At 37.7% G+C, this 24647-nt stretch overlaps 1 protein-coding gene across 8 annotated transcripts in view; it reads right to left on the bottom strand.

Moving 5' to 3' along the window:
- NTM (neurotrimin) overlaps nt 1-24647 on the bottom strand; it is a 417718-nt gene that overhangs the window by 290994 nt on the left and 102077 nt on the right. The window lies entirely within an intron of this gene.

Below are 24647 nucleotides of genomic sequence, written 5' to 3'. Positions count from 1 at the left end.
CATGAACCATGAAGTGATATGCAAGATGGCCTTAAGAGGTAAGTGGAGTAACTGTTACATTAATAAAATATATTTAATTTGGTTTTGGTGAAGTAGGCAGAGTGGGGCTTTAAGAGGGGTTGGTGAACATGGGTGGTGAAGATAGGCCTTAGGCAGCTAGGCAGGCAGTGTGTTTCGGTGCAAATGATCTCAATCACCTCTGAAGCCCTTGAGAGCTGCTCTGCATGGCAACAGAGTCACTCTGTGACTGATGTTTACAATAATGACCTGAGTAACAAAATAAGATAAATGATATTCTCTGTGTTTTGCTCAATAAGACAAAACAATAATATATTTTAGGAAAAGAACTCTATCAAAAAGGATTGTAATGTTTCAAGTTCAATTTAAGGGATGATAGCTTAGTTATATGACAAATTCATTCATGTGGAACACTGCTGGTGCTCATAAATAAGATTTCCCTATATAAACATAAGGATCAGTAATGAATTTGCTGATCATTCTTTCTCCATGAATAATATTTTATACCCACTCCTCTTCTCTGACCACTTCCTCTCCTCCCTCCCTTATATAGTTTTCTTTTTCTTTTTAAAAAATCTGTTTATAAAAACAAGTAGTAGTAACTATAAGTTAATATTTATTTTATTTTCAGTTTTTTCACCACTAAAGACCCATATATGATTTTTCTGCCTGATGGACTACATGGAAGAAATTTGTTAAGTGATCATTATGAGAGTAAACAATTTCCAGCATCCAGTCTGGCATCTAAACAGCCTGGAAGTCATGATTCCCATCACACAATAAGGAAAAAGCTAAGCAAACTAAAAATCAACAACTCTTATTAGATCCCTCAGAGAAGTCATGGGGCAAATTGCTGCCCATATTTTTGAAAAGAGCTAGGCAGACACAGAGAATCACAAAGTATGAGAGCAGAAGCTCAGCAGCAAAAAAACCGAAAGTGTAAGGATGACTTGTTAGAGGCTCTGTACACACAAGTCTGAAAGGTGAAAACTCCAGAGGAATACAGACTTAAGAGGAGTCCACACTTTGGCAAGTTTTACCTTCAGGTACCCTACCAGTTTCTCACAGTAAAGTTCAGAGAAAAATCCCCTCTGAACTTTTCGAGCCAGGGGGAGCCATTTTGAAATATGGACATCTTGTTCTTCTTATGAAGGCCTGCCCTCAAGATAAATTATTTTACCAAAGCCTAATGATTGGAGGAAAGGGAAATATCCAACTCCAACCCCTTCTAAACTTCCTTCCTCACCTGAGGAGGAAAAACAAAACAAAACTGAGACACACTTGTGAAACCCACAGTTCAGGGGCACAGGCATAGTAAAATATTGAGACTTAATCATAGGTCTTCAGAATACTTTACCTTCCCTCACATCTTTCGACCATATCAATAGGTGTCTACCTAGTAATAACATGAATGCAAATGAAATAATTATAGAGCTGGGCTCGGTGGCTCAGCCTGTAATCCCGCGCCTTTGGGAGGCTGAGGTGAGTGGATTGCCAGAGCCCGCGGGTTCGAGACCCGCCTGGGCAGCAAGACCTCATCTCTACAATAAATCAAAAAATCAGCCGGGCGTGGTAGCGTGCGCCTGTAATTCCGGCTACTCGGAAGGCTGAGGTGGAAGGATTGTCGGAGCCCAGGAGGTCAAGGCTGCGGTGGCCGGGAGCGGCCACTGCACTCCAGTTTGGGTGACAGAGTGAGACTCCAACTCAAAAAATAAATAAATAAATAAGAATTATATATCTCAGATAGTATTTTAAAAGAAGTTTCTAGAAAAGTCAAAAGACAGCAGGAGAAGCAAAAATAACGACATCAGAGGAAAGTATACCCTATGACATCTATAGTTTCTGCAAACAATAAACATAGCTTAAACCCTAGTTAGAAACATAAAGCCTTAATCTAAAAATATATTTAGCTCAGTTCCTTTTCCCCAGTTTACCGTGTCTGACTTTAAATAAAAAGGTACACGTTATACTATAAGCCAAAAAAATCAAGTTTGAAGAAACAGTAAACATCAGAACAGATTAAGATATGGAAGAGATATTAGAATGATCAGATTGAGAATTTAAAATAATTATTATTAACATGCTAAAGGTTCTAATGGAAAAAGCAGCCAGCATGTAAAAATAGGTAATAGGCCGGGCTTGGTGGCTCAGCCTGTAATCCCAGCACTTTGGGAGGCCAAGGTAAGTGAATTGCCTGAGCCCAGAGGTTAGAGACCCGCCTGAGCCACTTGGCGAGGCCACATCTCTACAATAAATCAAAAATTAGCCGGGCATAGTAGCACGCGCCTATAGTTCACTACTTCAAAGGCTGAAGTGGAAGGATCGCTGGAGCCCAGCAGGTCGAGGCTGCAGTGACTGGGAGCATGCCACTGCACACTAGTCTGGGCGACAGAGTGAGACTCCAACACACACACAAAAAGATAATAATGTAAGCAGAAGATGCAAACTGCAAAAAAAAAAAAGTCAAAAGTGCTAGGAATCAAAAATGTCTTAACATAAATGGAGTATACCAAATTAACAACAGAGAGGAAAAATCAGGAAAGATATAGCTCAGGAAAAATCAGTGAATTTGAAGAAATAGTGATAGAAACTTCCAAAGCTGAAATACAAGGAGAAAAGAGACTGAAAAACAATGGATCAAAATATACAAGAACTACAGACCAACTACAAAAGGTATAATATATGTGCAATAATGAGAATACTGGAAGTATAATACAAAAAGGAACAGGAGAAAGGTCTGAAGTAATAATGACTGAGAATTTTCAAAAATTAATGATAGACACCAAACTACAGATCCAGGAAACACAAAGAACACTAATCAGAATAAATACTACAAAAATCTATACCTAGGTATATTGTATTCAAACCATATTCAAAAAAATCTATACCTCAGTATATATTCAAACTGCAGAAAATCAAACACAGAGACAGAAAGAAGCTGGCATGGAGGGCACTTACCCATTGAGGAGCAAGGATAAAAATTACATTGATTTCTCTTCAGAAACCATGCAAACAAAAAGAGTGCAGCAAAATATTTAAAATGATAAAGCAAGACCCATTAACCTAGAAATCTGTAACCAGCAAAATTATGCTTCAACAGTGAAAGAGAAAGACTTTCTCAGACAATCAAAAATTGAGGGAATTTGTTGCCGACAGAATTGCCTCCCAAGAAAAGTTAAAAGTAGTTCTTTAGGCTAAGCATTGTGGCTCACATCTGTAATTCCAGCACTTTGGGAAACCAAGACAGGAGGATTACTTGAGACCAGGAGTTCAAGACCAGTCTGGACAACATAGCAAGACCTCATCTCTACAACAAATCAAAAAATTAGTTGGGTGTAGTGGTGCATGCCTGTCATTCCAGCTACTTGGGAAGCTGAAGCAGAAGGATCTCCTGAGTCCAGAAAGTCAAGGCTGCAGTGAGCCATGATCATGTCACTGCACGCCAGCCTTGCTAACAGAATGAGATCCCAACTCAAATAAATAAATAAGTTCTTTACAGAGAAGGAAAATGATATAGGTCAGAAATTCTGTTCTACATATGTTGATAATTGTTTTGTTTTCTCATTTTTAGTTGTTAGAGATCTCTCAAACCATCAACCAGAGATTCAGATTGGTGTAAGATAATCAGCATTGATTCATCAAGTTGTTGTAGTTCCAGCTCAAAGCAAAGAAATTTGACATTCTTGTTATCATGTGTGGACTCGCTAAGGGGAAAAGAAAGTTTAATGGTGGTCATCATGGTTTTTGACAGAGTGACAATGTGGAGGGCTGGCAGAAACCTATGGTATGGACAAATGGGCAATAATATCTTTTTTTTTTTTCCCCCAAGGCCCCGGAGTAAATTGAGATAATTCTCAAGATGAGTTTCTTTTATAAATTTCATTCCCAATTTGCTATGAACAAATCATGAGGCAGTAGTGTGGACAGGTCTAAGCAAATCAGAGGTCTATATCTCATGACCAGAAAATGAATGTCAGAGTTAACATGGACACAGATAGGGACAATGGTCTTTCAAACGCTAACTGAATCCTAAAGTCATCTTTCTAACCTGTTTGCTGCAAACCCACTCCACAAGCCTCAATGCCAGTTGCTTCTTGAAAAGTGAAAATAGAGAAACACTTGCCTTCTCCCCTAACCAAAAGTCGAGCTAAAACTGAACAAACAAAACCACAGCAAAAATAATTGTCTTGTTCTCAGCACCAATTGCTGCTGATAATATCTGTGAATTGTCAGCATTGAAATCTAGTAACACTCACCAACACACACTAGAATTTTCTTCAGCACATTTAGCACCACGTGAAAGCAGATGACAAAGCTATTGTAGATTAAAAAAAAAAAAAACAACAGAAGAAGGAAAAAAAGCCTCTGATGAAAATACAAGAAAGAACAGATGACCTCTCTATATTCTGGGCACTTCCTTAACCTACAGAATATCTTCTGTAACATGATCTGGCAGTGACCTAAGTCAGGGATGTCTCAGATAAATGGACCCCAGAATGGATTGCATACATGATATTTGCATTCCTGATGAATGGCACTTTCCTGGGAGGTGGAACGCAATGGGCATTTAACAGCTGCTTATCAAGACTTCCTGATCATGCGGGGCAAGATGTTAACCCAAAGAATACACTCAGCTCTCACTGCAAGGGAAATACATTAGTAGTAGCAATATTATTGGTATTAGCAATAATTATAATAATTATGAGCATATACACAGCACTTTTGTATCTGCAAAATGCACTGCATTCATCATAATGATTAGCATTTGTACAGTACTTTGTATTTCCCAAACACTCTGTGCTCATTAATTAGATAATGCTGGCAACATCTGTGGGCAAGTGTTACTACTGCCGTTTTAACAGACACAAGACACAGAGAAATTAATTGGCTTGCCCAAGGCCACGTGATAAGTTAGTGACAGAAGAAGGATTCCATTTCCAAGTTTCCAAATCTTTATTTTGTCTGCACTTTATGCAAAACTGAATAATTGCTTCCAATTGAAAGGGAAAAGGAAGTGCTTAGGACATGAAAACCCATTGCATTCATAGCCTTTGAGTGATTAGTAAGTGCCACTGGAGCCACATGAAATCTATTTTCATGGAGAACTTCAGGGATGAAAGATATAATTCCTCAATAATCACTCTAAAGCAATATTTCTTATCCTTGGCTCAGGCCACACCCCCATACCAATTCAACCTGAATCTCCTGAGTGAGAACCCAGCTACCAGTACTGTTTAAAGCCTCCCAGGCAATCCCAATGAGTAAAGTGATGGTAAGGGCTGCTAGTGTAAGACCGTGACTCTCAAACTTCAGGGGGCATCATTGAACTTATTAAAGTACAGATTGTGTGACTCCAGCCCAAGAATTTCCTATTCAGTGGGTCAGGAATGGAGCCAGAGAATGTACACTTCTAACAAGTTCCCAGGTGATGCTCATCACTGATCCCAGGACCACACTTGAAGGAGCACAGGTCTAAGGTATTCTATATGCAAAGAGAATATTTACAAAATTGCTTCCAAAGATCCCTTCAAGCTCAGGCACTAAGTCAGACCAAGCAGACTGTTAAGATGTGGTAGACACTGGACTGTTGCTCACCAAATCCTGGGCCCACAGGAAGACCTCACTGTCCAGTTTCCCTTACAGTGAGGCCAACAGCATGTGAATGACTACAGGACAATGGAATGTGAAGAGAAAGGCCACTAACAAAAGCACAACCTCCCAGCCTCTGTCACTCCCATCTGTGGCTGAATCCTATGACTCCAAGGTAAGGGTGCCACATACTGAAAGAACTCAGACCCAGGAATTCCCAGTTAATGCAGAGACACTCTGTGGTCTGTGCAACCTGCTCCAAGCAGTAAAGGGAGTAAGAATTAACTTCTTTGGATTAAGCCACTAAGTCTCAAGACTTGTTTGTTTTTATTGTAAAGATGTGGGGTATAAATCAGGATGAGGTACATAAGTAATTTATGTGCAGGTGAAGTTTGGGTCCCCAAGTGGTCCTCACTTCCCCTGGTTTAGGGTCAGGTCCTCTTAGTGATGTGGCTTATTTGCTTTCACAGCATAGTCTAGGGGCCACTCTGACACACATGATGCTCAGTGCACACCACTGGCTACATGTTCCTAATCTTCTGTAAAGACCATCTAAATCTGACAGGCAAGGAGGAAAGAGGCCTAAGGCAAATATTTAAATGAAAATTATAGCTACATGCTCAGAGGTCAAGAATGTGTCCAAGTCAGAAGGTAACTTCTGGGAAAATCTATAATATGCCCATCCCAGTATAAGTGCAGCCAGGCTATATCTGTAAACCTTTGTGTTATAAATTTCAAAAAGGAGGGAGCAGTCCTATGTTGGCTCAATATAGTCAGTCCTTTATATCCAGGAGTTCTAAATTTGCCAATTTAACCAACTGGGAATTGAAAATATTCAAGGTATTCAAGACGGGGCATGGTGGCTCATACCTGTAATCCCAGCATTTTGGGAAGTTAAAGTGGGAGGATCTCTTGAGACTATGAGTTTAAGACCAACCTGGACAACATAGGGAGAACCTCGTCTCTACAATAAATCAAAAAATTAGCCAGACATAGTGGCGCACACCTGTAGTTCCAGCTACTCAGGAGGCTGAAGCAGAAGAATCCCCTGAGCCCAGGAGGTTGAGGCTGCAGTGAGCCATGATGTTGCCACTGCATTCCAGCCTGGGCAAGAGGGTAAGATCCTGACTCAAATAAATAAATAAATACAGTAATTAATTAATTAATTAATTAAAAGTAACAATACAACTATTGAAGACAGAAAAACAATACAGCACAATTACCTATATAGCATTTACATTGTACTAGGATATTACAAATAATCTAGAGTGGACTTATATGGGAGGGTAAGATTAGGTCACATGAAAATACTATGCCATTTTATATAAAGGGCTTGAGTATCCACAGATTCTGATATCTGCCAGAGGTCATGGAACCAATGCCCCTCAAATATTGAGGGACAAGATGACTGCACAAGACTTTCACGACTGCAGGTCAGGAACAGAGTGACAGGAACTGACCAGGGGAGCTGGCAGTGACGGGCACAACCTGGAAGTCTTTGGGAAAATGCATACAGAAAACATGTTTAAAACACAAAACACGCACATCCTATCCTTCTTCACTCCCTGTGACTCTCCCTTTCAATTCCAGTGCTCATACCGATGCTGCTCACCTCAGGAAGAATCCTAAAAGAGCTGATGGGCCAGAGGGTGCCCCTGGCGAGCAGATTCCAGAAGTCTGGAAACTCAAGGAGAGCTAGACATTGGGTGGGATAAACTTACAGAAACAATCAGGAGAGCCTGCCACTCTGGCGCCCTGACCCTGGTCAGTCAGCCGTGCAGCTAGGGCAACACCTTTGTCAGAGTTTCTGGCCTTCTCACAGGCCCAGCTGTGACCAGAAGGCCCAATTTCACAGCTGTTCAGCTTCAAATTGTACTTGTGCTTCCCAGCTGTAGTGCCACATTACTTGTGTTTGTTTGCCATCAGCTTTAATTAAGAGAGGTTTAATTTCCCAACATTATTTGGCTCCTTCCTGCCCCAACACCCATATCAAAAGATGCTGTTGTTTTCTCCCTGGGTTCCACAATGGCATGTGCCCAGGAACACTGGAGAGCATGTCCACCCCGCCTCCCGGATCACGGCATGCAGAGGCAGCAGCACGTGATGAGAGTCTATAGTGAATGAGTCTTTCCTGCACCACAGAGCCTACTAATAAAAGTAAAATTTTCCCTCTGCAAACCCAGGTCCTTTATATTCTCTACAGTAATTTTTTAAAGTCCTCCCACAAGCTTCACATGGAGCCAGCCTAAGGAACTCAAACTTGATTCCAATCTGATTATCCAACATGGTCCTATCAGCTGAGACAGCAACATTTATCACATTAAGAGGAAGGATAGAGAAAACTGGGATCCCATCCAACAGGAGCATTTTTATCACATGTTGCACTGTCTTACAAATCCAATTATCACCAGCTGAAGGTCTTAACAGTCCTTGAATTGCACCTTTCAAATCTTAAAGGACTACGATACACATTTTCCTAGATTCCTCCTGCTGTACTTGATTCCACGCAGTTACAGGCATCTGGTCCACATAACAACTTCAGGGCTAAAACTGCCTATGAAATGTTTGCCCTGAGTTTAACAAGGGAATGCAAGAGAAACTTGTATTGGGAATTGCCACAGACTTTATTTGACTCAACAAACCTGAGCTTGTGCTTGACTTCAGAGTCAGAGTTAGGACTTAGGAAGAAATGTGTTAAAGAGTTCTCAGGTAAGCTCATAGTAACTGACAAAGAAGGGACAATGTCTTTTGTAGGACCACATGGGACTAAGAGTTCACTTACAACTTTAGAGAACTGTGATAACAAATATTGTGTGGACTGTGAAGAAACTTCACCCAAAACTACAAATGTAAATGTCTGAGAACAGTGCTAAACAAAAAACAGTGACTTCTACCAAAAAAAAAAAAGACTGGTAAATACTGTCCAAAAAATCGGAGCATAAAGTTGATCAAAATTGACAAAAACAACCATTCCAGTGGTTGTGATATGATAATTGAGCAAAACCAAACAACAACCTGAGAAGCATATGTTCTTGTAAAACTGCCAAACTTTATTTAAAAACCATGGGGCCACTTTGGAGACTGAGGTGAAAACATTGCCTGAGCCCACGGGTTCGACACCAGCCTGGGCAACTTGGTGAGAGCACATCTCTACAATAAATCAAAAAATTAGCCGGGCGTGGTGGTGCGTGCCTGTAATTCCAGCTACTTGGAAGGCTCAGGCAGAAGGATCTCCCGAGCCCAGCAGGTCTAGGCTGCAGTGGCTAGGAGCATGCCACTGCCCTCTAGCCTGGGTGACAGAGTGAGACTCCAACTCAAAAAAACAAAACAAAACAAAACAAAACCTATGGGGCTGTGTGGTGTTCTGACTCCAACCCCAGCTCAGGCACTCTGGAGGATCTTCCAGGGCAGAGGATTTCCTGAAGACCAGTGACATTTCCTGAAGACCAGCAATCACCTGACTTGAAATGTCATTGGTGGAAGTGCTACACTCACAGGTGAGAGAGGAAGTCCAATGGCTAATTCATGTTCTGGTCAGGGGTGGGTAACTATACATCTGCATGCATGCACAGCACAGCCTAGAAAGACTCAAGTGAGGCCTCTCAGTTGACTCTGAGGCTGCAAACCTGAGCAGAGGGGGCATGGAAGGTCCAAGTAGAAAGCAAATATAAGGACACACTGGAAATGACCTGAACTTTGAATGTGCTTCCCTGCCCACACACACATATCCATCAGAAGAGAATGATGTTTGAGCACAAATTCCATGTAATCCCTGGCTGACAACACAATTACACAGACCTGAAAGCAACCTATAGGAAGCTAGACTTGAACATTAAACAAGGATATAAAACAATCAAACAAACAAACAAAAACAAAAACCTCTGAGACATTTGTGATTGTGAATTGCACACAGAAAAGATAGGTTTTACAGATTATCTCTTTGTTTCATAAACTGGCTAGGCTAACAACAACAACAACAACAACAACAACAAAAAGCAAAATACAACCTTTGGGAAAGTCTAGAAATCTAGATTCAGATTGGCTACAATATAATTATCTAAAATTTGCTCTTAAAAAAAATCATGAGATATGCAAGGAAGCAGGAAATTGTGACCCATACTCACAAAACAAAGTAGGCAACAGAAACTCTGATTGTCTCCAGATGTTGGATTTAGCAGTCAATGCTTTAAAGTAGTTCGTGTTAGTTTAAAGAACTAAAGGAAACCATATTTTTAAAATTAAAGGACTGTATGACAACAAAAGTACAAAGAACAACCAAATGCAAATTCTGGAGACAAAAAGTACAATGAGAAAATGGAAATGTCACTAGGGAACTCAACAGCAGATTTGAGACAGAAGAAAGAATCCATGAACTTAGAAACAGATCAATAAAAATTATTCAATCTGCAAAATGGAAAAAAAAATATAGAAGAAAAATGAACACAGCCTCAGAGTACCAGCATTTATAATGATGGGACTCACACAAGGAGAGGAAAGATAACTAAAGCAGGACAGAAAATATATTCAAATGAGTAATGGCAAAGATTTCCCGAATTTGATGAAAAACACTAAGCTAAATATCTAAAAAGGTCTACAAATCCAAAGTAGAGTAACTCCAAAGAGATCCACACCTTGACATAATAATCTGTTGGAACCACAGTGAAAATGTTGACAACAGTATAAGAAAAAGTAAAAGAGAGCAGTGATAAGGTTAAAATGACTGACCTCTCTTCTGAAAGAATGAAGGTGAAGGCAATGGGATAACATATTCAAAGTACTGAAAGGAAAAAATATATATATTGTTAACCAAGAATTTTATTTTCAGAGAAACGATCCTTCAAATATGAAGGAGTAATTCAAATATTCCCAGTTTATTCATTTGCTGCTAGTTGATCTAACTTATGAGTCATATTAGTCTTTCCATATGAAAAGAAGTGATCAGATAGTGACTTCAATTTGTTTCTCATTTCTTCTCACAACATTTTTAACATATAAAATTCAATAAGCAAATATTATAATATTGTATTGTTGGGTTTATAATATACGCATTTAATATATCTAACAATAATAGCACAAAAAAGGGGATAGGAAGTAGAGCTATACTAAAGAAATTTTCTGTATCTTACCAGAATTTAGTTAGTATCAGTCTTAAGCATATTGTTATAAGCTAAATTGAACAGCATAGTCACCAAAGCAACATTAAAAACATAACCTAAATATATAGCTAAAATGTCAACTTTATGCCAACTAAATTAAAATGGTACACTAAAAATATTTACTACAGAAGAAGCCAATATAGAAGAATCAGAGAAACTTTAAAGACAGGAATCACACAGAAAACAAACAGCAAATGTTAAATGTAAATCCAATCATAAAAATTATTACCAGTAAATATGAATGATATAAATGGCCTCAATTAAAAGGCAGAGGTTATCAAAATGGATAAAAAAGTAAGATCCAGCTAATTACAAGTTATTTAAAATCTATATTATATTATAATCACAGGCATTTACACTTTAGATTCAAAGCTACAGGTTGAAAGAAAAAGTATGAACATATATACCATGCAAACAGTAATCATAAGAAAAAAGTCATCTAGATTGAAAAGGAAGAATTTTAATATCAGAAAAAAATAGACTTTAAAACTAGAAATATTTCGAAGACAAACAGGGATTTTTCAGAATAATAAGAGTTCATGTATCAAGAGGCTATAACACTTTTAAATGTATACATACCTAAAAGCAAAATTTCAAAATACAGCAGGCAAACACTGACAAAATGGGAAGAAAAAATAGACTATCCATCATTTAAAGTCGAAGATTTCAATATCCCACTCAAAAAATGACAGAACCAGAAGTCTTGAACAACACTTCCAACCAACTTGAGCTAACTGATTTACCTAGAATGCGTCAACCAATATCTATAGCATACATATTTGTTACAAATGCCATAAAACATCCTCTAGGGTTCATCATATAGTTGGACAAAATAAGTCTCAATGCATTCAAAAGGACTGAAATTATGGATTGTACATTATCAGCAACAGAAAGAAATCTGGGAAATGGCCACAGATTTGGAAATTATACAACATACTTATAATTTAATGCATGGGTCAAAGAAGAAATCACGGACACACAAAAAATTCTGACTGAATGGAAACAAAAAAAAACATATTCAAAATTTACAGGATGCAGTTACAGCAGCACTTAAGAGACATTATACCTGTAAATATCTATGTTAAAAAAAGACCAGGTGTCAAATCAATAACCTAAGTTTCCACCTTAAAAAACTAGAAAACAGCCGGGCTCGGTGGCTCAGCCTGTAATCCCGCGCTTTGGGAGGCCGAGGTGAGTGAATTGCGTGAGCCCGCGGGTTCAAGACCCGCCTGGGCAGGCGAGACCTCATCTCTACAGTAAATCAAAAAAAAATTAGCCGGGCGTGGTAACGCGCACCTGTAATTCTGGCTACTCGGAAGGCTGAGGCGGAAGGATCGCAGGAGCCCAGCAGGTCGAGGCTGAGGTGGCCGGGAGCGGCCATTGCACTCCAGTCTGGGCGCCGGAGTGAGACTCCAACCCAAAAAAAAAAAAAAAAAATTAGAAAACAAAATCTAAATCAAACAGAATAAGTGATATAATGATGATGAGGAAAAAATGAAATAGAACAAAGAAAACATTAGAGAACCTCAATGAAAAAAAAGTTATTTGACAAAATTGATAAATTTTTGGTTAGACTAACCAAGAAAAAGAGCAAAGAAAAAGATTACCAGAGTTGAATAAAAATGGAAACATGCCCCTACAACCTTAAGAATTTCAGACTATAATCAGGGTAGAAGACAATATTATTAACAACTTTATGCCAACTAATTAGACAATTTAGATGAAATGGGAAAATTCTAAGAAAGATATAAATGACCAAAAATGACTCAAGAAGTAGAAAATCTGAATAACTAAATCAAAAATTTAAAGTAGTAATGAAAAATTTTCCACAAAGAAAAGCCAGGCCTGTGTGGTTTAATAAGTGAATTCTATCAACTATTTAAAGACAAACCATATCAATCTTTCACAAACTCTTCCAAAATATAAAGAAATATGAAATATTAAGAAACTTCTCAACTTATTATAAGTATAATATTACCTGGTATTAAAGCCAGAAAAAAGGGAAAGACATACAGATTAATATTTCTCACAGATGCAAAACTCTTTAAAAAAATATTAGTAAATTGAATCTAGCAATATTTGAAGAGAATTATACACCAAGTGGAACTTATTGCAAAAAATATAGCTTGATTTAGTAACTGAAAATGAATTAATGAAATATACTACAGAATATAATTTTTTAAAACCACATGGCCATCTCACTATATGAAGTAAAATTTTTTTATAAAATTTAACACCCATTCATGATTTAAAAACAAAACTCTCAAACAAGAGAATTAGAAGAAAACATCCTCAGCTTACAAAAGATACCTAAGAAAAATCCACAGCTAACACCATGCAAGAATTATGAAAGGCTAAATATTTTCCCCTTAAGATCAGGAAAGAGGCAAGGATGTCCCCTTTTAACACTTCTATTCAATACTATATTAAAGGTTCTACCCAGTGCAATAAGGGAGGAAAAGAATAAAGAGGGAGGGAGCTAACCAATAAGAGGAAGGATCGGAGGAAGGAAAGGAGGGAGGGAAAGTTCTTGATTGTAAAAGGAAGAAATAAAAGTCTTTATTCTCAGGTGTTACAATTCTGAATCTGAAAAATTCTAGGCTGGGATCAATGACTCAGCCTGTAATCCCAGCACTTTGGGAGGCTGAGGCAAGTGGAGTGCCTGAGCCCGCGGGTTTGAGACTAGCCTGGGCAACTTGGTGAGACCTCGTTTCTACAATAAATCAAAAATTAGCTCGGCATGGTAGCACATGCCTATAGTTCCAGCTACTTGGAAGGCTGAGGCAGAAGGATCGCCGGAGCCCAGCAGGTTGAGGTTGGGGTGGCTGGGAGCGTGCCACTGCACTCCAGTCTGGGCAACAGAGTGAGACTCCAACCCAAAAGTAAACAAACAAACAAACAAACAAATAACTCTAGGACCCAGAAAGAAACTATTAGAACCAATAATTTAGCGAAGTTGAAAGCATCGGTATACAAAAATCAACTATTTCTATATACTAAACAACAAACAAGCTAAACATGATATTAAGATAATTTCATTCACAATTGCATCAAGAAAAATTAAATACTTTGCAGTAAATATCTGCACTGAAAACTACATAACATGGTGAAGTGAAATTTAAACTGATCTAAATAACTGAAAAGGCATTCCATGTTCATGGATCTGAAGACTCAATATTGCCTATATGGCAATTTTCCCAAAATCAATCTATAAACTAAATGCAATCCCTATTATAATCTCATCAGGCTGATACAAGCTGACAATGTTTTTCTAAACTATATATGGAAATGCAAAAGATGTAGAAAATCCAAACAATTTTGAAATAGAAGATCAAAGTTGGAGGATTTTAAACTAGCTGATTTCAAACTTACAATAAAGTTACAATAATTGCATATGTGTGGTATTGATGCATGGACAGGCACTTATATCAATGAAATAAAATTGAGATTCCAAAAATAAATCCCATTTGCAGAAACAAGTGAAAAGTCATAAATCTCACTTATGGTCAACTGAATTTTGACAAAAGTGCTAAGATAATTCAATGAGAGAAAAAAATATATTCAATACATGGATCTAGAAGTGTTGAATATTCATGTGAAGAAAAATGAATGTAGACTTTTTCCTCATATTAAACACAAAAATGAACTCAAAATGGATAGCAGATCTAAATTAATTAATTAAATTAGTCATTAAGGAAATGCAAATTAAAACTACAAGGAGATACCATTTTTATCTGTATACCTACTAGGATGGTTTAATAAAAAATACAGATAGTAAAAACACCTGGTAAGGATGTAGAGAAGACAGAGACCTTATAAATTGTTGGTGAGAAATGTAAAATGTTACAGTCACTTTGGAAAAACAGTTGGCGGGTTCTATCAAAGTTAAAAATAAACTTAACATATGATCCAGCAATTCAACTCCTAGGAATCTCCACAAGAGAAATGAAAACATATGTTCACATAAAGACATGTAGGTGAATGTTCATAGCACCATTATTCATAATAGCCCAAATCTGGAAACTATTTAAATGTCTAACTAGAATAAATAAACAAAATGTGTCATGTTTTTACAGTGGAATATTATGATGCAATAAAAAGGAATAAATTAGATACACGCTACAACATGGATAAAACAATATGTTCAAAGACATTATGCAAGAAGGTAGATGCAAAAACTACATCTTGCATGATTCCATTTATATCAGATGTCTGAAAAAGGAAAATTTCTAGATACAGAAAGTATACCAGTGTTTATGTAAGGCTGGGCTAGAAATGGGATTAGCTGCAAGTAGGCACGAGGGTTCTTTCTAGAGAGATGGAAATGTTACAAAACTGAATTGTGAGCCGGGCTCAGTGGCTCAGCCTGTAATCCTGCACTTTGGGAGGCTGAGGTGAGTGGATTGCCTGAGCCCGTGGGTTTGAGACCTGCCTGGGCAACTTGGCTAGACCTTATCTCTACAATAAATCAAAAAATGAGCCGGGCATGGTAGCGCGCACCTATAGTTCCAGCTACTTGGAAGGCTGAGGCGGAAGGATCGCTGGAGTTCAGCAGGTTGAGGCTGCGGTGGCCAGGAGCGTGCCACTGCACTACAGTCTGGGCGATGGAGTGAGACTCCAACTCAAAAAAAGCAAACAAAAATTAATCATGGCGATCATTACACAACTCTATAAATTTACTTTAAAAATTCATTGACGATCCAACATAGAAAACCAAAAAACATAATATAATATATCAACAGAATGAAGAACAAAAGCAATATGATCATCTCAATAGACACAGAAAAAGCATTTGATAAAATCCAACATTCTTTCGTGATTAAAAACTATCAACAAAGTAGGCACAGAAGAAATATATCTCAACATAATAAGGACTATATGTGACAGCTAACATCATACTGAATGGGAAAAGCTAAAAGTCTTTCCTCTTAGAACTGGAAAAAGACAAGAATGCCCACTTTTACCACTTCTATTCAACATGATACCAGAATTCCTAGACAGAACAATCAGGTAAAAGAAATAAAACATGTATAAATTGGAAAAGTGGAAGTCAAATAGTCCATCCTTGAAGATGACAGTCTCACATATTTAGAAAAACTGAACATCTTCTGATAAACAAATTCAGTAAAGTTGTAGGATACAAAATCAACATTTAAAAAAATCAGTGACATTTCTATACACCAACAATGAACTAGCTGAAAAAGAAATCCAACCAAACAACTCCTTTTACAATAGCTATAAAAAAATAAAATAAAATCCCTAGAAATAAATTTAACTAAGGAAATAAAAGGCCTCTATAAGGAAAACTACAAAACACCGATTAAAAAAAAACAGGACACAAACAGATAGAAGCACACCCCATGTCCATGAGTTGGAAGGATTAATATTGTTAAAGTGACTATACTACTTAAAGCAATCAACAAATAGAAGCATTCACTACGAAAATGCCAATGACATTTTTCCAAAAAAAAATTGTGTTTTTTTTTTTTTGAGTTGGGATCTCATTCTGTCACCCAGGCTGAAGTACAGTGGCACAATCAAGATTTACCATAGTCTTTATCTCCCGGGCTCAAGTGATCCTTCCATCTTAGCCTCCCAACTAGTTGGACTACAGGTGTGCACCACCATACCTGGCTAATTTTTTTGATTTTTTTGTGGAGATGTGGTCTTGCTATGTTGCCTAGGACGTTCTTGAACTCCTGGTCTCAAGCAATCCTTCTGCCTACGCTTCCCAAAGTTCTGAGGTTACAGGCATGAGCCACTGCACTGGCCCTAAAATTTGTATAGAAAAAAAAAAGGCTCCAAAAGCCAAAGCAATCTTGAGCAAAAAGAATAAAGCTGGAGGCCTCACAGAACCTGACTTCATAATATACTACCAGATTATTGTAACCACAACCTCATGGTATTGGTATAAAAACAGACACCTAGTCCAATAGAATAGAATAAAGAACTCCAAAATAAATCTATATATTTACACCCAACTGATTTTTAACAAATGTGCCAAAAACATACATAAGGAAAAGGACACCCTTTTCAATAAATGGTACTGGGAAAACTGAATAACCATATGTAGAAGAATGAAAATAGACCCCTACCTCTCATTATACACAAAAAATAAACTCAAAATGGATTAAAGACTTAAATATAAGACCTGAAACATAAAATGACTAGAAAAAAAACATAAAGGAAACACCCCACAACACAGATCTAGGCAATGGTTTTATGATTAATATCTCAAAAGCACAGACAATAAAAACAAAAATAGACAAATGGGACTTAATTAAACTAAAAAGCTTCTGTCTAGCAAAGGAAACAATCAACAACATGAAGAGAAAACCTCTTGACTGGGAGAAAATATTTGCAAATTATTCATCAAATATAAAACTAATATCCAGAATAACTATCTGAATATAATAAATAGCAAATATATAATAAATAACTATCTGGATATAACTATCAATATATAATAAATATCAAATAACTTAATAGCAAAATAATAATAATAATCCCATTAAAAAGTGGACAATGAATATGAATAGACATTTTCAAAAGAAGACATACAAGTGGCTAACAAGCATGTGAAAAAAATGTTCAACATCACTAATCATCGGGGAAATGCAAATCAAAATCATAGTGAAATATCATCTTACTTCAGTTAAAATGTTACTAAAAAGACAAAAAAAATAACAGATGCTGGAGAGGATAAAGAGAAAAGGAAACTCTTATACATTATTGGTTTGGTAGGAATGTAAATTAGTACAACCAATATGGAAAACAATATGAAGAGTTCACAAAAAACTAAAAATAGAACTACCATATGATCTAGTAATTCCACTACTGGGTATTTATCCAAAGGACAGGAACCAGGATATCAAAGAAATGCGTGATCCTCATGTTTATTATAGCACAATCACAATAGCAAAGATATGGAATCAGCCCAAGTCCCCATCAACAGATGAATGAATTTTTAAAAATGATACACACACACAATAGAATACTATTCAGTCATTATAAAATAACAAATTACATCATTTGCAGCACCTGGTTGAACCTGAGGTCATTATGTTAAGTGAAATAAGCTAGGTACAGAAAGATAAATACTGCACATTCTCACTTATACATGGGAGCTAAAAAAGTTAATCTCATAGAGGTAGAGAGTAGAATAATAGTTACCGAGGATAAAAAAGGTATATAGGTGTGGGAGAGAGAGACATAAAGAAAAGTTGGTTGATGGGTACCAACACAATTTGACAGAAGAAATCAGTTATCATATTCAATATCATATTCAATAACTTTAGTTAACAATTTATTGTATATTTTTAAATAGCTAGAAAAGAGCAGTTGAAATGTTCCCCACACATAGAAATGATAAATACTTGAGGCTATGGATACCCTAAATATCCCGACTTAATCATTATGCATTCTATGCATGTAGCAAAATTTCACTGTACCCTATATATATGTACACGTATTATAAATCAACAAAAACAGAAAAATTGTTGAACTGTACACTTAAAGTAGATGAAGGGTATGCAAATTATGTCTTAACAATACTATTATAAATGAAATAGTGAGCTGGACTCTTCATCAGATCTACCTTGAAAACATAAACATTCAGAACTATTCAATTCTTCTCTTAGTAGAGGAGATACCATCTTTGTTCAAGAATGGTCTTATCACCATTTATCTAGATCCTATTTATTACCAACACTTCTTGTTTCTCCCAAGTTCTCCACTAGTTACTTCTTTTTACTGCCAAGTTTTTTTAAAGAATGGCCTCTGATAGACACCATCACTCTCACTTCTCAATCCACAGTCGACTCCAGTTGGGCTTCCTTTTCCACCAAGACAATAAACCTGCCATCCTCAGTGACAGTCAAAATGCAACATCCAATAGACTCTTTCAGTTCTTATTTTAATAGATCCCCTCAAGCTGGGCTCGGTGGCTCAGCCTGTAATCCCGTGCTTTGGGAGGCTGAGGTGAGTAGACTGCCTGAGCCCTTGGGTTCGAGACGCACCTGGGCAACTTGGCGAGACCTCATCTCTACAATAAATCAAAAAATTAGCTGGACGTGGTAGCGTGCGCCTGTAGTTCCAGCTACTTGGAAGGCTGAGGCAGAAGGATCGCCGGAGCCCAGCAGGTGGAGGCTGCGGTGGCCGGGAACGGCACTGCACTCCAGTCTGGGCGACCGAGTGAGACTCCAACTCAAAAAAAAAAAAAAATAGATCCCCTCTTTAAAATCTTTCGTTTTAGGATCCTTGACACCAATCTTTTTAAGTGCTTCTCTGACTTTTTTAGATATTGCTCCTCAAAACCATTTCTCAGATAAATCTATTTTAACCTTACCTTAAATCTTTTGTGGTACTCTTCCTTGTTCTATTTTCTGTTGACTTTACACATCTCTTCTTTGTGAAAGCTTCCTTTACCACATATGCCAACAATTTCTGAGTTGGTTATCTTCAAGTAACCCTCACTTCTGAGTTTCAGATCAATGTCCACTGCTCTCTGAACAACTCCAATTAGATACCTCATAAGCATCCCAAACGCAGTAAGTCCAAAGTTAAACCCCATATTCTTCCTCATAAAACTTGTTTTGTTTCTGTATTCCCTAATCCTTTTTTAAAAGTTACCTATATGAGAACCTGGAACCTATTGGGCAGTTCTTTCTCTTTCTCATCTCAATACTAGATTGTTCACATGTCCTATCCTGCCATTTCTAAATCCTTATTCTACTTCCTTCTCTTTATCCCCTCTGCTACTGGCTTTGGCATCTTTACTACTGTGTGGTTTTAGTGTAATCATTCAATTAGACAAAAGAAGGGGAAAAAAAGAACTCAAAGTTCTAAACAAAATATGATTTTTGGCAAAGAAGGTCTTATTTGTGCTTCAACAAATATGGATGCCCTTGTTAGGACTTTTTAAAAAGAAAACATATTTAGAAATTTCTTATATGCCTTCTTTATTAATATATGCTTCCATCTTTAGACTTCTGTCTAACCCTGGAGAGGAAACCTCATTATTTTAGACTGTGCTTACTTAATATTCTCAATAATCTGGAGATGGGCTGGGATTAAGTCCACTTTTGCATTTATGCAAAAAGCGTTGATTAATTACAGTGGGAATGACAAGACAGATATTTGACAACATTTTGTTAGCCATTAATTAACTTAACTTTACGTTCTTGAAAGTAATAAAATTGCATTTCCTTTAAAAAGATTTGTAATTAGTCAGAACCACACAGTTTAACACGTAATTATATACTGTCTTCATTGTTCTTTAACTCTTTCCTCTTTTCCTTTCTCGCTTGCCTTTCTTCACTAGTCCCATCCACCACATATGTGTCCAGAGCAACTACTCTGTGCTTTAACTATTCCACTCAGTCTTGAAGAATACAAATGAAAAAAAGGGGATCACTTCTGCCCTCAAGGAGCTTCCTATGCGGGAAGAAAGAAGAAATTGGTACATAAACATATGTATGGCTATTGTATGGATGAAAGTAATTAATTACATGAAGAAGTTTGAGATAAAAATCTAAGGTGCTGTGAGAATTCACAAGAAGCAAACAATTCCAAACTGATGGAGAACAGAGGTTGGGGATAAAGAAGGACACTTTTAGAGATGTGGAATGGAGCAAAGGTTTTACAGGGTTGGGAATTAGCATGCACACATACAAAGAAACAGGAAAAGGTAGGACACATGTAGAAACCACTTGATGTATTAGAAAGAGCACAAGCTCTGGAATCAGATGGGCTTTAGGTTGGACTAGTCTCTCTACCACTCACTAGCCATGTAACCTAAATCAACTTACTCGCACTCTGAATATTAGTTTTCTCAACTTTAAGATGTGTATTATAGTATATAGGTTTGTTATGGAAATTAATTGGGATAATGCTTGTAAAGGTCGGTCCATAGTAGGTTATAAAATTGTAAATCCCAAATGCAAATATCTTTCTTTTAAGAAAAGGAAATAACATGTTAGATATAAACATTCCTGCTGAAGACACTATGTAACAAATGTTTAGCAACCACTCATCCAGTTCAAGATGCAGCACTGGCTTAATTGACTCCTCTGTCATTATCTGTGTTGCATGACTCAACAGAGATGCATGATCCCTTTTCATTCCAGAGCACTGCCAGCATTCAGTTAACTTCAAAGAGAGGATGGTTTACAAAAACCCATTTATTTATACTTCAAGAACAGTGCAACGTACCCAAGGAGTTTCCCATTTCAATTTATTTTTTAAAAATCATAGTATCATTATCAAGTAAAGTTTTCCCTAGAGGTGATTTTACTCAGTTCTTCAATCACTTATTTATGGAACAAATTTTACAAATCACAGAACTAATTGCTATGAAAGATGTCAATCATACAAGAAATGGTTCCCTGCTTCCTGGGGCTTATAATTACACATGTAGACAATTCAGTGCCAGAGAGCATACAATGTAATAAGATTCATATGTGATCCATATACAGGTATCAGGTCACTTTCTATTACAGGATTAAGATGAAAGGAGCTTAGTGATCATACATATATAGACAAGTAACAGAGATCAAGAGATGAGAATATAACCTAAATCACTTGATGCCAAATAAATGATACTTCCATCAGGGAATTCTTAAAAGAAATAGCACACATGGCCGTGTCATGAGAAAACGGTACAAGTTTGAAAGGCATAAATGAAGAATAGAAAAGTTTTACAGGGAGATGGATACTGGCCAAGTCCCAAAACTGGGGAAATGCAAGAGACTGTTCCATGATAGCTAGCAGAAACATTCAGTTGCTCCATAGAGTTCATGTGAGCGTCTAGTGGAAGATAAATCCCCCCAAACAAATAGAAATTGGTCATTTAATAAAGACCTCAAATGCCAAGATAAGACAATACTGGCCACTGGAAGGAAAATTCATTGATAGTCTGCTCAAGGAGAGAATGCACCTGACCAAGGCATTCTTCTAGCATAAACAAAAATACCAAAATTCAGATTAGCCTGCTGCCTGCACACCAGTAATGAGGAAACTAGTCAGGGTCTTTCCTAGCAGTGCAAATATGAGTCAGGGAAGCATTGGGAAGAGCAGTCAGGGAGTCTGAAGGAAACTGACCTTCAGTATCAGTCATCCTGTAACTTGATATCTAGATCCTGAAATGGATGGTCTAACCACAGAGAAACAGAAACCTTATCATTGTCTTCTTTGGTATCTGAGTAACTGAAATGAACTAGAAATTTGGGCCATAGCTTTGTCACACATTAGTTGAGCTTCAAGTACTCAGTTATATGTTCTATATGTTTTATAGGAGGGAAATTAATTTATGAAATATTTAGATCCAAATAGAGAGTAAGGACAAAGTTAATATGAAGCAAAAAGCTGATTAGGTATTATGTGAACAGCCATGGTGAGAATAAGCATTTGGATTTTCTAGAAATTCCAGAATTATCTGTATTAACCTTTGCAATCTAGTCACTGGCTTAAGAAATTGGCCCATCCATTTTCCTCACTCACGCTATGTGGAAAAGGTACCACATGTGTATGATCAGCTTAGTGACCTTCCACGGCCACTTGAGTCACACGGTAAGCAGTGAACTCAGAAAAAAGGGCCAACCCTCTCTGCAGGGTGAGTTCCTTAAATACCAAAAGAGTCTCTCTCTTCTCATTCTTGTTTCTTCTGAGAACTGGCATCATGATCACGTCCAACAAAATTGAAAAGGCAAAAACACAGCAATGACGGATGTTTTTAATCACAAATGTAATAACCCATCATGTCTCATGAAAAAGAAAGAGGGCAAGAGGGAGGCAATTTGGTCCCGGAGTTTAATAAAAGCATACTTTCCTCGGAAGGAGTCTCATAATGTCATCTTCCAAGTGTAGTGTGCAAAACAGAGCTCAGGAAAGCAATGAGTCACATTCAGGTCTCCACAGACGTCACTGGGTGCTTGAACTCCACTCTTGCAGTAGCTGGAAAGCTCCGGAGCTGCCAGGAGAGCACAGCCAACGACACTAGACTGGGCACAGCATCAGTGCCAGAAAGGGACCTCTCTTTCCACATTATTCTCTGAAGGAGGATTTTTTTTTTTCTCTCTCACCTGCTTACACTCTTTCTCTTAGCCTAAATCTGCCTTTACATCAGCACATGTATATGCATCTGAGAGACTCTTCCATGGGATTTGCTGCTCTAGTCCCAAACTATACCCGAACTTAAAGACAGCCAGGTACACAATGAGGAGTAGGTCAGTGAAAGTCAGGGAAAATTGGGACACTTCCCTGGGTGGCAGGAATTAACTTGCAGGACTCTTGCAGGCACAGGCGTATTTCAGCAGAGCACACTGTGTGTTTAAAAATGCTTTAGAAAAGCAGGCTTCCAATTGCAGCTTTTTCCTAACAAAAGACAGGGAGACTTCCGCTAGAGTTAAAGCTTCCAGGCTGATGGGCAGAGGGAGGGCTGGGCCATAAGTCAGCAGGACGCAGATCTGGCGTAGAACACATTCCCCACAGTGCTGATCAGGTGTCTGTCTGCCTTTCTTTCAGGATGTGAATTTCTGCCTTGGTGTCCTGCTGGTGAATTCTCTCCAGTTATAAAACATTTTGTTACCTCATTCGCTCTTAATTAAAAAGGGAAAAGAAACTCCTAGGGCTCTGACAAACAGGGAAAAAAAAAAAACAGAAAGAAAGAAAAGAAAAGAAGGGAAAGAAAGGGGGGAAAAACGGGAGAGCTCTTTGAGTTGCTGAATCAAATGGTCAGAGAACCTGATGTGGCAAGACAGAAAGGATTAAAAAAATATGAACTCACTGAAAATGGTTTTCATCTTTCTGAGTAATGTGGATTCTGTGAAACAGACATGTTTTCATGGGGAATTGGGAGCATTTGTAACGCCAGTGAGGAAAAGCAGAAGATTCTAAGATAGATTCAGTACCCCTTGGCACTCACATTGGATTTTCATTCCCCATACTCCTTGGGCTACTAGATGGCTTATTCTTTATACAAATATCTAGAAAAGCTCTGTCATGGACTTGACACTACATTAATGCCTTAACATTTAGAATCCTAGGAAAAAATGAATATACAGTCACCAATATTGATAGTTTTAATTTCCTGAGTCCTATCTGAGGTCAGCTATAATATTAGATACTTGACATTCATGGGCTCTTGATCCTCACACCAGGCCTGCCAGGAGGGATTAAGATCTTCAACATACAGATGGAAAACTGAGGCTCAGAAAGATTAAAATAATGATAATTAAATTTAAAACATGCAACCGGGTTCAGTGGCTCAGCCTGTAATCCCGTGCTTTGGGAGGCTGAGGTGAGTGGACTGCCTGAGCCTGCGGGTTCAAGACCCACCCAGGCAACTTGGCGAGACCTCATCTCTACAATAAATTTAAAAAATTAGCCGGGCATGGTAATGTGCGCCTGTAGTTCCAGCTACTTGGAAAGCTGAGGTGGAAGGATCGCCGGAGCCCAGCAGGCCAAGGCTGTGGTGGCTGGGAACATGCCACTGCACTCCAGTCTGGGTGACAGAGTGAGACTCCAACTAAAAAAAAAAAAAAACATTTTAAAAATACATACCTTTTCCAAAGAGATGCATCCAGTAAGTGGCAAGTGACAAAGTTAGAATTTAATCTTTCATCTATCTTAGACAACAGCCTCCACTATTTCATGACTCCACATAGTAGCTTCAAGAGCAAAAATGGGCAAATCTCACCCCAATTCCCTATTTAGTCATACTCAATATATTCAGATGTGCTCTCTTGCCTCGCCTCACTGAGGGCCTTAACAGAAGACTGTGTATATTTTCCCAAAATGTCTTGTTCCAGTACTAAGGCCTATTCTAAAATCTGGCCAATTCAATCCAATGCTGGCTTTTCTCTCTTTTTTTTTTTTTTTTTTTTT

This window comes from Carlito syrichta, unplaced genomic scaffold (genome assembly GCF_000164805.1).
Source record: "Carlito syrichta isolate Samal-C Ts95f unplaced genomic scaffold, Tarsius_syrichta-2.0.1 Scaffold311212, whole genome shotgun sequence".
Classification (NCBI taxonomy): Eukaryota; Metazoa; Chordata; class Mammalia; order Primates; family Tarsiidae; genus Carlito; species Carlito syrichta.
Note: the sequence above shows the minus strand (reverse complement) of the source record. Positions and strands in the feature narration are given on the sequence as shown.